The sequence below is a fragment of the Theropithecus gelada genome, chromosome 13 (assembly GCF_003255815.1).
Source record: "Theropithecus gelada isolate Dixy chromosome 13, Tgel_1.0, whole genome shotgun sequence".
Lineage (NCBI taxonomy): Eukaryota > Metazoa > Chordata > Mammalia > Primates > Cercopithecidae > Theropithecus > Theropithecus gelada.
In genome coordinates, this window is record NC_037681.1 from 52,203,685 (window position 1) to 52,214,277 (window position 10,593).

At 42.4% G+C, this 10,593-nt stretch overlaps 1 long non-coding RNA gene across 1 annotated transcript; it reads right to left on the bottom strand.

The window, feature by feature from the left end:
- Nucleotides 1-452: 452 nt before the first annotated feature.
- Nucleotides 453-3,550, bottom strand: LOC112636975. The gene is made up of 4 exons (XR_003122361.1): nt 3,380-3,550; nt 852-983; nt 731-738; nt 453-547 (listed from the first exon to the last, which is right to left on the bottom strand). It is a non-coding gene; the product is annotated as an uncharacterized LOC112636975 (long non-coding RNA).
- Between the last annotated feature and the right edge of the window lie 7,043 nt (nt 3,551-10,593).

A 10,593-nucleotide genomic window follows, 5' to 3' on the forward strand; every position in this document is an offset into this window, starting at 1 on the left:
CTTATTACCTATATTTGGGAGTCTAGAAGCCGTTGGATTTTTCCAACCTTTCAATGCCTCAAATTTTTAGAGTCTCTTTATTTCTTTTATTTCTGGTTACACCAGCCAATTATCTTCTAACCTAATCTCTTTCTTGTAATACTTTCCCAAAATGCAGCAAATAGAAACCAACATGCAGTAACATTTTGGCTGTTTATAATCATTTCCCCCAGAACTGCTGGCTCAGTAGGGCCATGGCCTACCTCCCAAGATATCACAGGAAGCAGTTTTACCAAATACTTTACCAGTCTATACCATAGATCTGCCATCTCTGCAGCCCAGAATATCAGTTTCCTTATTCTCCTATATTCAACTATTAAGCCAATCACACATATTTTAGGGTTATAGCAGCAATCCCCTTTAAATTCCTTATATAGGCTGGGCTATGCTAGAGTAAAAATTAAAACTCCCAAATTTCAGTATCTTAAAAGTGTATTTATTGTTCATGCCACAACCCAGGGAGGGGTAAGCAGCTCTCCTCTAAGTGATGGTTCAGTCTTCTTCCATGCTGGGCATCCACCATTTTCAACAATGTGCCATCCAGTTAACAAGGGGAGGAAAAAATGAGAAGGCACATTCATTCCTAACTGTCCCAGCTGGAAATGTCATCTCATTCCTGCTCACATTCTATCGGCAAGAATTAGTCATACTGCCCCACATTGACTCAAAGGCCCTGGGAAATATAGTTTACCTGTGGATCTAGAAAGAGGAAATGAATTTGGAAGGACTGATCCAGTCAGCCATGCATAAAACCCCACTGTAACATAATAAGTTGGGTACAAAATATTCAATAACATAAAATTTAGTATTACCTTGATCCAAGATTAAATAAATTAACAGAGTGAGTCTAACCAGCAATCCAACTGGTAATTCCAGGGCTACAGCGGCACAATCGGAATCTGTCTAGGTCCCCGTGGCAGTTTGGCACTCCAGGTGGCAGTTTTCTTCTCCAAGTTAAATATGATGGGGATTTTGAGAACAAGGTGGGGTGGAAGACAGAAGTCAATTTTGTTATATCCAAATTCGTGTTATCATAAAATATATTGTCATGGAATTTTTCTATATTTTGAAAATGTGAACCAGTTGATTCTAAGGTATCACTTTCCTTGTTGAGAGTCATGACTGAGGAGATTACATTTTCAAAGGTACAGACCTATTTTGGTATATATGCCAGTTACTATCACTACATAACAAACCACCACAAAATTTCACAGCTTTAAAAATGCGGCATTTATTTTGCTCAGAAATCTAAAATTGGGGAAAAGCAATGCCCCATGAGCACAGTATTCAACTGGACCCACGGCGTATAAGAGCTTATGGAGATTCACAGGCAGTACAAGGTGTGTTACATCTATGATTAACGGGAGCACTGAAACCCCCAAACTCTATGTTCAAACCAAATCCTGCTCTAAATGCAGAAAGAAGACAATGACATTCTAAGAAACACAAACAATCAAGAAATCCTACCATTTCCTTTCTTATTCATGTACTTTCCTATATTAGCCAACCACTTACGCTGGAAATGAACAACATAGAAAGAAAGGGAAAGATAGGACAGCCCATAATTTCTTTTCCTCTCTGTAACTTCCTTACTTATCAATAAATAACAAGTAGAAACTATGGGTAGAACGTGCACCTATTAAGAAATGAAATAAGGCCAGGCGTGGTGGCTCATGCCTGTAATCCCAGCTGTTTGAGAGGCCAAGGTGGGCAGATTACTTAAAGTTAGGAGTTTGAGACCAGCCTGGTCAACATGGTGAAACTTCGTCTCTATAAAAATACAAAAATTAGCCGGGTGTGGTGGTGTGCACCTGTAATCTTAGTTGCTCAGGAGGCTGAGGCTGGAGAATCGCTTCAACCCGGGAGATGGAGGCTACAGTGAGCCAAAGCCAGATTGTGCTACTGCACTCCAGCCTGGGCAACAGAGCCAGATTCCGTCTCAAAAATAAAATTTTTTAAAAAGGCAATGAAATAAGACAATTGAGTTTGTTTTGTGGGTCATTTCCACTGTTCTGGTAAGAATAAAATGTGTATGCATGTAGGAGCCACAAAAATAGGAACTATAGTTTCGTGATTCCACACATTAGTTAAAAGCTCTTATGTTTGCATTTAAAACAGGCATTGCACAATATCAAAATGAATAATAAAATTCAAGCTAATAATTGAAATTTTCCATTTTTCTTTACCTATAAAGATATTAAATAGCAAATTAAAACCACCATAACAGGTCAACAAAAAGACTGTGAAAGAAAGTAAAAAGACAGTTACATTTGTCTCCTTTAGTGATACTTTTTCCTACTTTTTGAATAAGAACTCCGCATTTTCATTCTGCACTGTGCCCCACAACTTCCATAGCGTGCCCTTACCGGTAATTGCCTGTTTAACAACTGTCTCTCACTTCCTTCTTCCTAAGAGAACCTCATTTGTTGTATTCATTTTCCTTTTCCAAGGGACCATCTGCTTCAGGTGTGGTGATCTTTAGCCTCAGTTCCAGCCCCAGCGGATGTTTTCTCACTGGTCAAACCCAATTATCTGATCCCTTCCCTACTGCTCCCTAACCAGGATGACTTATCTCCCTTTCCCATTGCACTTTTTTTTTTTTATTAGACTTTAAGTTCTAGGGTACATGTGCACAACGTGCAGGTTTGTTACATATGTATACATGTGCCGTGTTGGTGTGCTGCACCTATTAACTCATCATTTACATTAGGTATATCTCCTAATGCTATCCCTTCCCCCCCTCCCCTCCCCTCCCCTCCCCACAATAGGCCCCAGTGTGTCCCAATAACATTTATCACCACTTTACTCATTTGGTTCTTTTTTTAACCTCTTTCCACTAGAATATAAGCTGTATGATTTTTCCCTGTTTTGCCATCTGAGGCTTCCTAACTCCAGTGACACATAATAGACATTCAATAAATATGTGAAGAGCGAACAAATGAATTAATTCTTCTTGCCAATGCTTGGATTAGGACAAAAAGACATGAAGTGTGCTACATGGCTTCTGTGAAAGGTTTTAGTTACTGGCAAAAAAAAAAAAAGAAAAAGAAAAAGAAAAATGGTGTTCACTCTGTTTCCACTGGATACTGTCATATCTCACTGAGGCCTGGATCTGCAGTAGCTTCTTTCAATCACAAGAGAAGCAACAGAAAAAAAAAAGAGAGAGAGATCAAGTCAACATGCTGAAAATCGCAGAGAGGAAGATGAAAAAAACAACTGGGCCTTTGATAACATCTTCGAGTCAATGAATTAACTGACTGGGGAGCCACTCTATCTTGGGACTTCTTGTTATATGAGGTAATACATTTCTTTACTGTTTCCAACTACCTTGAATACTTACAGTTGAAAACATTCTGATATAACCTTACCTCTCCCTGTTGCATCTGAAAAGATTCTTCAGGCCAGGCACGGTGCCTCAGGCCTGTAATCCCAGCACTTTGGGAGGCAGAGGCAGGCGGATCACCTGAGGTCGAGACCAGCCTGGCCAATATGGCGAAACCCTGTCTCTACTAAAAATACAAAAAAAAAAAAAAAAAAAAAAAAAGGTATCCAGGCATAGTGATGGGCGCCTATAATCCCAGCTACTTGGGAGGCTGAGACAGGAGAATTGGTTTAACCTGGGAGGCGGAGGTGGTAGTGAGCCAAGATGGCACCACTGTACTCCAGCCTGGGCGACAGAGTGAGACTCCATCTCAATTAAAAAAAAAAAAAAAGAGGCCAGACGCAGTGGCTCACACCTGTAATCCCAGCACTTTGGGAGGCCGAGGCGGGTGGATCACCTGAGGTCACGAGTTCGAGACCAACCTGGCCAACATGGTGAAACCCTGTCTGTACTAAAGATACAAAAATTAGCTGGGCACGGTGGCGCCCGCCTGTAACCTCAGCTGAGGCGGGAGAATCACTTGAACCTGGAAGGCAAATGTTGCGGTGAGCCAAGATCATGCCTAGGAGACAGAGCGAGACTCTGTCTCAAAAAAAAAGGACAAACCAAGTCAGTCGTGGACTGCCAGGGTTGGCATTGTAGCTCCTTTAACCCATCAAAGAGCGAGGCTTCTTCTACCCATCTTTGTTCAGCCACCCCTGGCTTGCTGTTCTCTGCAACATGTCCACAAGATAACTGCTATATTTGCAAACATCACATCCACAGTGCAATCAAGAGGGAGTAGGAAGAGTGAAGGGCAAACTTACAAGTTAGTTGAGCCTATCCCTTGTTTTTAGGAAAATAACAGATTTCCTAGATCTTGCACTCAGCAAACTTCTGTCTGTATTTTTTTCATTGCCAGAACTGGGACACATGGCCATCACTAGCTTCAAGGATGTCTACAGAGGTCACCATTTTAAGCTACTATTGCCATCCCAAACACGGAACAGTTTCTCCCTCAGAGCCTCCAGAAGGAACCAAACTTGTTGGGACCTGGATCTCAGACTTCTAGACTATGAAAAAGTAGATTTCTATTGTTTTAAGCCGCTCATTTTGTAGTACTTGCCATGGCAGCCCTAGGATACTAACCCAGAAGAAAAAGAGAGTGGGAGAAAGTACCAGGGCCATCTAGCTGGGGCTTGCTAGAAATGACAGCTAGGCCTTTGGGCAAGGTTGAGTTATCACGAAGGGAAAAACAAAAACTTTTCTTTAAGAAATGTGTTGTTGATACACTGACCTTTGAGATCTTCCACACTGACTTTCTTTTCTGTGTGAGCAAAGACTCAAAAGCACAAAAGAGCTTGGCATAGTGGAAGGGAGTGAGAGGAATGCCTGTGCCGTGCGCGCGCGTGTGCGTGCGCGTGCCTGTGGGTGCGTGCGCGTGTGTGCGTGCGCGTGCCTGTGGGTGCGTGCACCTGTGCCCGTGTGCGCGTGCGCGTGCCTGTGGGTGCGTGCGCCTGTGCCCGCGTGCGCGTGTGCGCGTGCGCGTGCCTGTGGGTGCGTGCGCCTGTGCCCGTGTGCGCGCGTGTGTGCGTGCGTGTGCGTGTGCGTGTGTGTGTGGTGGGGGGGGAACAGGTTTTTAGTAGGGTTGGTGCCACAGCATACACTTTTGAAGAGCGAGGAGGAACAGAAGGAGTCAGACCAGAAAAGCAGGTCGAGGTGGGATGGGGGTTGCCTGAGAGTGAGGACGCAAAAGCCAGCAGAGATGAAGTCAGGGAGTGGAGATGCCGGGGCAGCCATGAGCCCTGCTGCTTGACTGAAAAAGCCCTATTTGTTTAAGTCTGAAAAATTTCAAAGTAGAATACAAAGTAGTTTGGAGCCCTTTTTAAAAAATCGATGTAATATTTAAATACATAACACTTTCATCTCAAAAAATAATAAATAATAAATTCTCCTTCTTCTACCCCATTTCCCATCTATCCACTTGTACCATACAGTCCTCACCATTGCAGGTAAGCCCCTATTATTAATTTCCTATGTATCCTTCTGCATAAAAAGCAAATATATAGTCTTAGTCTTCTCCCATTTTATACAAATAGACAATTTTTTTTTTTTTTTTTTTTTTTTTTTTTTTGAGACGGAGTAGTCCTCTGTCCCCGAGGCTGGAGTGCAGTGGCGCGATCTCGGCTCACAGTGGCGCGATCTCAGCTCACTGCAAGCTCCACCTCCCGGGTTCACGCTATTCTCCTGCCTCAGTCTCCCGAGTAGCTGGGACTACAGGCGCCTGCCAACACATCCGGCTAACTTTTTGTATTTTTAGTAGAGACAGGATTTCACCGTGTGAGCCAGGATGGTCTCGATCTCCTGACCTTGTGATCCGCCCGCCTCGGCCTCCCACATTGCTGGGATTACAGGCGTGAGCCTCGGCGCCCTGCCGACAAATGTTATTTATGCACTCTTTCTTTTCTCAATTAACAATGTATCTTAGTGACATTTCCATATCCATGTAGAGTTTTGACATTCTTTTTTGTAGCTGCCAAAACAATTTCAATTTGATAATTTATTTTCAATCTTTTGTTCCTATGCCATTTCACATGGGTACAAGTAAACTTGTATTAAGTGTTCATTAGAAGTGACATTTTCAGGAGCTCTTTATATATTCAGGAAAATTAATCCTTTCTGATATGACTTGCAACAATGTTTCCCAAGTATCATTTGTCTCTAAGCCTTACTTGTGGTGGGATTTGCTTGTATTTTCAAAAGTAATTGAATTTATCGATCTTTTATGGCTTCTAGGTTTCTAGTCGTAATAAAAAGTCATTCTCCACTCCAAAGTTATAAAGGACTTTCCTCAACTTTTTACTTTAGCATTTACTGGCTTTATTTTTTTAGCATCTAAATCTTTTGCCTGTGGATATCCAGTTTCCCCAACACCATTTGTTGAAGAACTATTAATTCCCCCCGTTGAATCCTTTTGGCCTCTTTTTCAAAGGTCAATCGACCATAAAAGTTAGAGTCAATTCTAAATTCTGTTTCATTGATCTTCATGTCTATTTTTATGGCAGTACTGTCTTAATTACTACAGCTTTATAGTAAGTTTTGAAATTGCAAGTGTGAGTACTCCAATTGTATCATTCTTCTCAAGACTGTTTTGGCCATTCTACGTTCCTTGCATTTCCACATGAATGTAAAGATCAGCTTGTCAATTTTGGGGATTTTGATAGAGGTTGCATTGAATCCGTAGATCAACTTAGGGAAGTACTGATATTTTAATATATTGTCTTCCAATCCATGAACATAGAATGTTTTTCCATTTATTTACACCTTTCATTTCTTTCAACAATGTTTTGCAGTTTTTAGTAAACAAGTCTTACACTTCTTGTTAAAATTATTCCTAAGTATTTTATCCTTTTTGATGTTATATAAAAGAAATTGTTTTTGAATTTCATTTTCAGATTGTTTGTTGCTAATGTATTGAAATGCAGGCCGGGCGCGGTGGCTCAAGCCTGTAATCCCAGCACTTTGGGAGGCCGAGATGGGCGGATCACGAGGTCAGGAGATCGAGACCATCCTGGCTAACACGGTGAAACCCCGTCTCTACTAAGAAATACAAAAAATAGCCGGGCGAGGTGGCGGGCGCCTGTAGTCCCAGCTACTCGGGAGGCTGAAGCAGGAGAATGGCGTGAACCCGGGAGGCGGAGCTTGCAGTGAGCTGAGATCCCGCCACTGCACTCCAGCCTGGGCTACAGAGCGAGACTCCGTCTCAAAAAAAAAAAAAAAAAAAAAAGAAATGCAATTGATTTGTTATATTGATCTTGCATCCTGCAATGTTGCTGAAATTATTTATTGGTCCTAATAGGTCTTTAGTGGATTATTTTAGATTTTCTAAATACATGATCATGACATTTGCAATGTCATTACTTTTGCAAAGTAAAACTAGAAATAGTTTTACTTCTTCCTTTCCAGTCCAGATGTCTTTTATTTCTTTCTTTTTTTTTTTTTTTTTTTTTTTTTTTTCCTAATTAACCTTGGCTAGAACCTCTACTACAAAGTTAAATACAAGTCATGAGAGTGGACATCTTTGTTTTGTTACTGATCTTAGAGGGAAAGTAAGCACTCTTTCACTATTAAATGTAATATTAACTGTAGGTCTTTCATAGATGCCCTTTGACAAGCTGGAAGAATTTCCCTTCTAGCTGTAGAATTTTTATCTTGAGAGGTACCGGATTTTATTGAATGCTCTTTCTGCATCTATTGAAATGATCATGTGATTTTTGTCCTTTTTTTCTATTAATGTGGTATATGACATTAATTGATTTTCAAATGTTAAGCCAATCTTGCATTCGTGGGATAAATCCCTATTGATTACAGTGTAGAATTCTCTTTTGTTTGCTAGTATTTTGTTGAGGGTGATGTTTGCATCTACATTCCTAATGGATACTGACCTGTAGTTTTCTTCTCTTGTGGTATCTTTGGCTTGGGTATCAGGATAATACTGGCCTCAGAGGATGGGCTAGGAAGGAGTTTCTTTCTCATTTACTTTCTGGAACAGTTTGTGAATTGACTTCTAACAGGTCCGATATTAAGATTAGAATCCTCATTTGGCTTATGTTTGAATTTTCTGGTATGCTTTTACACATTCTTTTATTTCTAACCATTTTGAAACCATTTATTTTAAAAGTGTTTCTTGGCTGGGCATGGTGGCTCATGCCCGTAATCCCAGCATATTGAGAGACCAAGGTAGGCAGATTACTTGAGGCCAGGAGTTCGAGACCAGCCTGGCCAACAAGACAAAACCCATCTCTACTAATAATACAAAAATTAGGCTGGGCATGGTGACTCACGCCTGTAATCCCAACATTTGGGGAGGCCCAGGCAGGCAGATCACTAGAGCCCAGGAGTTCAAGACCAGCTTGGCCAACATGGCAAAACCCCGTCTTTACTAAAAATACAAAAGTTATTGTATTTTGTGTGTGTGTGTGTTGTACTGGGCCTGGTGGCACGTGCCTGTAGTCCCAGCAACTCGGGAGGCTGAGGCAGGAGAATCACCTGATCCCAAGAGGCAAGGTTGCAGTGAGCCGAGACTGCGCCGCTGTACACCAGCCTGGACGACAGAGCAAGACTGTCTCAAAAAATAATAAATAAATAAATAAATAAATAAACAAAAAAATAAATGTGTTTCTTTTAAGAATACAATTAGGTTTTGTTTTGTGATCTCAAATAATAATTTTTTGTTAATGGTTAAGTAAAGATTTAAAGCTATTTTGAGCAACTTGCACATCAACTCGATTTTGAACATTCACATTTGGCTTAGATTTTCCATATAACATTGGAGGTAACATAAGACACTGATTTCGGGAAAGAGGACAAAGATGAGCTCTTAGTGAATCGTACGTGCCTTTCTGCCATGAACCTGATTATGCCACACAAATATGGAAATGACCCTAGTGAAAACGGGCAGAGAAAACTTGCATAAAGAGTTGAACAAGCTGTTGAGCTAAGTAGGAACAAAATAGGTGAAAGGGAAGAGGAGGCACATTTATATTTGTGGCAATCCTCCTATATGTCAGATCCTTCACCTCATGGACTCATTTAATGCTGCCAATAATCTTCCCAGGTAGTAATCACTGTCCCTATTTTACAGATGAGAAAATTAAGGTTTAGATAGTTTTCTGATACTCAAAGTGTGGTCCTAGACCCCCCAGCATCAGCATTATCTGAGAACTTGTTCTCAGAATCTGAGGGTTCACCCTGGACCTCCTGAATTCGAATCTGCATTCAACAAGCTCCTCATGTTATTTGTATGTACAATACATTTTAAGAATTACTAATGCATCTCTGAAGGCCACAAATATAAATAGAACCTGACTCCAAAGCCTGTGTTGCTTGTTCTGCAGCTGCTACAGAATCAAGTCGCAGATTAAACCCACAGCTAAAGTTAGCCAACTAGAGGAGTTTGTGTTGTCACATTGTGCCTCAATGTTCTCGTCTGTTCAATGTTTTAAACATCTAAAAGAATAAATACATTCTAAGGCAACAGAAGTATGCCATGCACCTGCAGGGGTGGGAAAGATCAGCTCCAGGTCACACAGGAAGCCTCTGCCCCCCACGCAACCTTCCTTCCCAGTAGCCAAGTGCGGGAACTGCTTCCTGCCCCAGAACCTGAAGGTGGGGTTAGGAACGTGAGCCACAGCGAGCAGGGGCGTCAGGAGGTCGCCCTGTGAGAGCACCTGGGCCAGCGCTCAGCCCCATAGGGCTGCTCAGAGGCCAGCACCACCCCCGTCCCCTCACGGCAAGCAGTGTGGGACCCCGACTCCAGACCCTGAAACGGATGATCCGTCTTCAGCACGGTCACCACAGTTGGCCTTTGGAAGGACAAGCAGTAAGCCACCTGAGCCCCACATGTTGGCCACACTCAGAGTATCGAGCGAGCATCACTCGACACCTGCAAGAAGGATGCACAGGGTGTTCAGCAAGGCGTCACTTAGAACGACATTCCCTCCGGAACGTGACACAGCCACCAGAGACAACTGCAGCCAGCCACCCTTCTACAGGCTGTGTGTGTGTTAACTCACTCCACCCTCACAGCAGCCCGACAGGGCAGCACGGCCAGCGTCCCACTTTGCAGACAAGCAACAGACACAGAGATCACTTGTCCGTCGTGTCCTGCTCGTCAATGGCAGGGCAGGGACTCAAAGCCGGTACGCTGGCTGTGACATTTTCACTCTTCAACACATGCTCCAAGCTATGTGGGTCTATCCATACTGACCAGGGACAGCTCAACACACACCACACTGTAAAGCTGTACACGTGCTCACGTGTGTGACGCAGGCAGGGAGAGAGGTGAAGGACAGCCACCACAAAGCTCGCAACTGTCTCCTCTACAGAGCAGAATGTGAGGCACTCTCTCCCCTTCCGTCTTTGGACTTTCATACATGGTTTGGATTGTTTTGGATTGCATAACTCTCACTTTCACAAAAATAAACAGTTGTAAAAAAAAAAAAAAAAAAGTATGCCATGTTGAATACTCCTTGAAGTTAAAAAACCTCCTTAAGCCCCAAATGTTTTGTTAGATTTGTATTTGTTGGAGGCCGAGACAGGCAGATTGCCTGAGCTCAGGAGTTCGAGACCAACCTGGCCAACATGGTGAAACCCCAACTGTACTAAAATGCAAATAAAAAAAACCAGCCAGG